Genomic DNA, 7,172 nt, shown 5'->3' on the forward strand with positions numbered 1-7,172 from the left:
TTCAGCTTAGTTACTCTAGGATTGGTTTACATTTTGCAAGGTATGGGGTGTTACATTCTGATTGGTTACTATTAGTAGCTTGAGCTGTTAGGTTAGGGTAAAGGAAGATATGTATTATCCAGCCTTGAGTTGTCGGGAATGTTTATTCTTTACAGCTTGCTGGGGGAGGAGGGCTGCTCTCAAGTAGCACGAGCTGACCTGGTGCATTGCTGAAACAGGGAGACGTGCTCCTGCCAAAGCACAAAATAGAGTCCTTTCTTTAGGTCCCACAAATCCATACCAATGACAATGGCAAGCCAGATAAAACGTATTAAACCAAAAGTTGGTTACAGTTTGTCCAGGAAATGTAACAAATCCTCTAGGATAGAAAACTAAGACAAAGGTAGATATATTTTAATCATGGTGTTGGAAAAGAATTTTAAAGGTACTATGAACTCCCAGAAGAACAAACAAATCTGTGTTGGGAAAAAAAAAAAAAAAAAAAAGCTCCTTAAAAGCCAAGATGATCAAACTTCATCTCTTATTATCAGGAGGGACCAGTCCCTGGAGAAGAACATCATGCTTGGTAAAAGTGGAAGATCACCAGAAAAGAGGGAGACTGCCAACATGATGGATTGGTACAGTGGCAGCAGCATTGAGCTCCAGCCTAGCAGGAATTGTGAGGCTGCGGTACCAGGTAGTGTTTCATTCTGTTATACATAGGGTTGCTAGGGGCCAGAAACAAATCAACAGAACCTAACAACAATATGTTCCCAGTCATATTTTGGCTGTGTGGACTTGTTTCTATCTTTAGCTCTAGCCTGAAGTTGCTTATGAGCAACTGATAGTCTGTTCCGCATTATGTCCCTGGCTTGGTTTTGGCTGATGACATTGAGCTTTTCCACTGTCTTTTCCCACAGATGTAGTCAATTTGAATCTTTGTATTCCATCTACTCAGATACCAGTGAACTTCAGTTCACTAAATGATCTTTATGCATTCCATTTAATTTTTGACAACTTCCAATTTTCCTAGATTCACACTTCTTATATTCCATGTTTTGATTAGCAATGGATGTTTACACCTGTTTCTTATTTTAAGTTGTACCCCATCAACAAATGAATGTCCCAAAAGTTTTACTTTACATGCATCATCATGATCAGTTCTAGATTAGGGAAGCAGCTCTTCCACAGTTGTATTCTGAGCATCCTCCAACATGAGGGGCTCATCTTAAAGCAGTGTATCTGTCATTATTCGGCTTCTATTCATATTAAACATTCAGTAGCGGTCCATTTCTTCTTCCTAGTCTGTCTTAGTTTGGAAGTTCAGCTGAAACATTTCCACCATGAGTGATGCTGCTGGTATTTAAACTGTCAGTCACATAGCTTCCAGCATCATAGCTTAATGCAAGCCACCACAGTATGAGACCCTGACAGACAAGTAGTGGCTGTCAATAATTCAGCATTGAAAATCATATGGAACAGATGTGAATTATGCTATAAGTTTTCTATGAGTCAGAATTTGCTTCACAGTACAGAAGAAGGACATGCATAAATATGCACTACTGTATCATTTTCAGATACAGAGTACTTATGAAATGATCCTTAATCAGTTAACATTTATTACAAGTACTGAATGGAAAGTTACTGAAGAGATGATGGAGTGTAATGAGAAGAGTGACAGAAAAGAAATATAAGATACAAATATATATATATATATATATGCATATACACCTAAGAATGCAAAAAATACTTTAAATTTTAATATTTTTAAATGGTTGAATGTTAATTTATGGGATATAAATTAAAAGTTTCATGTAAAAATCCATGATACTCAAGTTCTTAAACTGTTAATAATTTTCCGGTACTCATTGTACATATTGTAGTATGTTTCTACAGGAAATGATGTGTTTTGTGAAGGCGTGTGCCGTATGTCAATTTTGTTCATTTTCACAACAAACATACACACTGATTTAATAGTTAGAGTCTATAAAATATGAACTCTATCTCTCTGTATGTATGCTGCTGTTGTCGTTAAGTGCCATCGAGTTGATTCCAACTCATACTGACTCTATATATGGTGTCCAAGGAGCGAATGGTGAGTTTGAACCACTGATCTTGTAGTTCTAACAGACCTTGTAGTCCATTGATTTATCCCACATAAATAAGTAAAAACTCTATACATTTTAGATGGAATGCTAAAATAAGAAATCATAAAAATACTGAGTTTATTTCTTCTTGAACAAAAAAAAAGTAATAAACACCTTGAGCCATGACTCTTATGAATATCAACTATTACAAAGTAAGGAAATCCATTTTAACTATAACATCTACATACAAGTTTAATGTATGGTTTTGAAGAACAGAAATATTTTTTCAATTATGTAAAGTAATATATATCCATTAAGTTATGACTATAGCAAGTTGCCTTTGAGATGGATTTGACATATGGTGACCATATGTAGGTTAGAATAGATTTGTGCTCCACAGGTTTCTCAGTGAATGATTATTCAGAAGTAGATCACCAGGGTTTTATTTGGGAGGAGTCAACCTTCCAATGTTTTTGTATGCAGCCAAGTGTATTCACTGTTCATACCACCTAGGAACTCCATTTATGATAGTAAATCTTATTTAAGAAAAATATTTTCCTCCTGTCTATCAATTCAATCATATTGTCATCAACTTAAAATAAAGATTTTCTTTTCTTAATGTTTTCATTTGGTTATCCTCTAGTAACATAACACAGTAATAAATTCACTGAGTGAAGTTCATTTAAGCCTAAATACAATCCTCTTTCTTGGGAATAATTTCCTTAAATTGGCTTATTATCCCTTCATATTACAGTTTACTGCCTTTAGCACAGGGCTATTCAAACTAAATTTGTTAAATGCTATCAGTCAACCATTGAAAGAGATGAAAAATATTTACCAGCCCACAAAATGTTTTACCAGCCCTTCTGCTTTCGTGACATCCCAAATGTAGTAGAATTAGTGATTATCACTCTTTATGAATCACTAAGCTTCACAAAGGGAGTCCTGGTGTGGCACTTTAGGAAAAGTCCTGGATCACAAGGTTAGTTTGAATCACAAGGTTGGTAGTTCAAAATCACCATCTGCTCCTTGGAAACCCTATACATATTGGTTACTGTGAGTAGAAACCAACTCAGTGGCACTTAATCACACTAAAGCTTAACTTCCTTTTCTATGAAACCGTAATGAATGGCTAACTGACAAACTTTAGTCATTATTTGTAGTGTTTTGGGCTTGTACTTTAAACATATCTTATAATTTAATAAAATTAGAAATATCACTAAATAAAGTATTTTTGATAACTGAAACTGAAATAAGTGATTGTGTATCTTTATTATTTGAATATTTAAATGGAATAATAAAGAGTGAGCATACATAGTTGAACTTAATTTATTGAACATATTTTTCTCTTGTAAGAACTTTACCTAGTTATTCATGAACCATTTTCTGAAAATTGTCATTCATTTGGGAGGAAATTTAAAAGGCTTCAGTTTCAGTCACTATTCTCAATAATTCTATTATTCTTGTAAAGACCAGTGTTTCTGGGAACTGGCCACAGAAAAGAACTGATGATAAAAAGTAACTCATGTAGATTCAGTGTGATCTAACCATATCAGACCACTCTGTGGCATCACTGTTTCCCTGGTAGCTGGTTTTAAGAGTATAGCTCTTTGACTTTATGAACGTGAATTTTTCTCACCTCTGCCAGTTACTCACTTTGGGACCTTGTAGTTATCAGTTAACCTTATTAGACTTACTCAATATTCTCAGTGTTAGAACATGGACATTCAGTTAGATAACTCAGCTGGATTACTTGGATTTTTCAACACTGCAGGTTCTGCTTGTTTAGCACAGGGTGAAGACGTATGCAATGGTAAATTCACCCTTAAAGCCACTTTGTTTAACTTATGTAATTTCTAAATTCATGAAAAGGTGCTAGAAACATATCTGATGATTCTACACAGTGGTATCACTATGGTTGGCATCACCCAGTGTTGTAATTCATGGTGGCTCCTCTCCCTATAGATCTCCCTCAACCAAATCATACAAAAGGCTTAGCAATGTCCACCATAAATTTTAATCATAGCATAGTATGATAACATTTCAGTATTTCTTAGATTATGTAAATATTAACATGAAATTATGTAAATATTTCTATAATGAATTACAGCATTAGTTACACAAACATTATTACTAAGTGAACAGAAGTCTTTAAATTTTTTTCTCCTGTTTTCTTTTAATTTTTTACATTATTCTCAAAAATATTTATTGATATAGGTTCACAATTTTGCTTTTGTTGTTGTTAATATAGTCATGTTGGTATCCACCAATAGCAACCCTGTATAGGGTTTCTGAGGAGTAGCTGGTGGGTTTGAATCACCAATCTTCCAGTTAGTAGTCCAGTGAACTCCTGATGTGGCACTATAGTATAACAGGAAAGTTGACAAAAGTAGTGATTATAGCAACATTTTGTTATTTTTTTTAAGTGCTGTTGTGTCAGTTCCAACTCATAATGAATCTGTACAAGGTTTCCAAGGAACGGCTGGTGGATCTGAATTACCAACCTTATGGCTAGCAGTGCCACACCAGGACTCCAATAAAAATACTTGTTGTTATGTGATATTGAATCAGTTCTAATTCATAGTTACCCTGTATACGCTTTCTGAGGAGTGGCTGGTGAGTTTGAAATACTGACCTTGCTGTTTAAAACAACCTTATGGTCAAGTGCTTATCCTACAGCACCACACCAGGACTCCTAACAGCAATGAAAACAACAGTGTTTGCTTATAGTGTATGTAGATGAAACGACATGATTCAAAGAATCTTTGTAATTGGGTAATAATGACTGTTCTGGCATAGTGCATTAAAAGACAAAAAGAAATTATCCTAGAGTTTTATTCTTGGAGTTGAGTTTATATTTGATATTTTTGTTGTTATAACTATAGGGATATTTTTTATTAAAAATAATAAATTGCTGCTGAACCACAGAACAAAAAAACTTATAAGCAGTCATTTATTGTCACTGTCATCTGGCATAGTCCTCAACTCCTATGCTTTTCTGTGAAGTCACTGATTTTAGACTTCAATTTATCAAGAAAATGTGAGTAGTGTCTATCTGAGGCAATGGAGAGAGATGTAAAAGAAATGCAATATATAATGTTGAGCAATGTACAAACAATTCATTTTGTACTTCTATTTGCCAACCAACCATATCCTCCCTAACCCCACAGAATATTTTTGTAAGTGCACTATGCTAATTTTTACAGCCGTGCGTATAAAAGAAATATTATAGCACACTCATATTATTTGCATAAAAATATAGTATGCACCAGGACAAATTTATAAGCAAAGGTCTTATTAGCCTATGTAGAACAATTTTTACAAAAAAGGAATTCAAAAGGTCTGAAAATAGTAAGACCTGAAACTTAAGTGAAACTTGCAATTTCAGGGAAATGTCTGAAAAAGAGAACCTACAGAATTTCCAAAGCTTTCAGGGGGAGCTTATTTTGACAGCCAAGTTAAAAGAGAATTCTATGATTACGGAAATCATAAAAAAAGGGAAAGTTTTGTATTAGATTAAATGTCATTATACTCATCAACAAAGATGGCATTGGTGATTTTAGGGAGAGCAGTTTAAGGGTGCCTCAAGTTTGTCCTTATAGTCAAATGCCTCTTCAATTGCATCTAATGCTCCCCTCTGCTCTTCAGATTCATGGACAGAGAGAAAATGCTCTAATGTAGGTTTGTATAGGTACACAGAGACATCAAGATGTATTCCATTTGTAAATGGTATTTGTGTTCCCAGGATTTAACAATGTGGCTATCACTGATACGCTCAATAAATGTTTCCTGAGTGAATTATAACTGTAATTAAATCATGCTAAATTTTCAATCTATTGTGAACTCTGGAGTTTGATTGGATTTCTTGAGAGATTCTAAGTACTCTATTATGTAAATGAAATAATATGAGAAAGAAAATGGTATATAGTTGCCACTATTTTCTTTTCTTTTTTTTTTGGAAATAGTTTATTTACCAGCAAAGTCACACATGTTAATGTGAAGCAGGCCTCACTCACACTGCGTTTAGTCACATCAGACTTGAACATTTTCTAAAGCATGTTCTTATTCTGTTTATGGCTCAGATTCTGTTTGCTTTACATTTCCTTTTCTGTAAAGACTTGGGAACTGGAACTCTGACACTCTTGGTGATCTAAGCTACACATGAAACTGTGACGTGAATAATCATTTTCAGCAAGTTCATTCTTCATGGTGTAGAGCTTTCTATGCAGAAAAAAAAAAAAAAAAAAAAAAAAAACTTAGATGGTCCTCGTCAATAGATTCAATGACACCAGAGCTCCTGGACTTAGCCTACAACATATGGATTTTCTCCTTTTCTCTTGTCATCTCTATTAAAGTCTTTTGCGGGCCCTATAGTGGTTACGAATCGGGCTGCGAGCCACAAGGTCAGCAGTTCGAAAACTACCAGCGGTTCCGCAGGAGAAAGATGAGGCAGTCTGCTCCCGTAAAGGTTTACAGCCTCGGAAACCCTGTGTAGGGTTGCTATGAGTCGGAACCGACTCCACGGCACATAACAACAACAACAACAACAACATGTTTAAATCAGTATGATCTTTCATTACAGTTGGTGAGACATTTTAGACATATGCTTTAAATGCTCTATTGTTTTAAGAGTTGTTGTTAAGTATTGTCAAGGCAGATCTGACTCATAGTGACACTGTATAGAATTTCCAGTTCAAATCCACCAGCTGCTACTCAGAAACACTATATAGGGTCGTTACAGGTTGAAATTGACTCGATGGCACTTAACAAAAATAACAAGTTTCCAGAGAGCAGCTAGTGTGTTTGAAGCACAGGCCTTGCAGTTCAAACATATGCTGTTGTTGTTGTTAAGTACTATGGAATTGTTTCCAGCCCATAGTGACCCTGTATAGGGTTTCCAAGGATTAATTGGTGGGCTTGAACCGCTGACCTTGCAGTTCAAACCCACTTAGCAGTCCAGCACATTAACCTACACTACAGCAGGTCTCCTATGTATGTTGTTGTTGTTAAGTGCCATCGAGTCAGTTCCAACCCATAGCCACCTTGTATAGGGTTTCGAGGAGCAACTCATGAGCTTGAACTGCCAACCTTGTAGTGCAAATGGCT

General features: G+C 35.3%; 1 pseudogene; it reads right to left on the reverse strand.

Moving 5' to 3' along the window:
• LOC102812593 overlaps positions 1 to 6,274 on the reverse strand; it is a 27,029-nt pseudogene extending 20,755 nt beyond the window's left edge.
• Between the last annotated feature and the right edge of the window lie 898 nt (positions 6,275 to 7,172).

Source organism: Chrysochloris asiatica, unplaced genomic scaffold (genome assembly GCF_000296735.1).
Source record: "Chrysochloris asiatica unplaced genomic scaffold, ChrAsi1.0 scaffold00017, whole genome shotgun sequence".
Taxonomy (NCBI): domain Eukaryota; kingdom Metazoa; phylum Chordata; class Mammalia; order Afrosoricida; family Chrysochloridae; genus Chrysochloris; species Chrysochloris asiatica.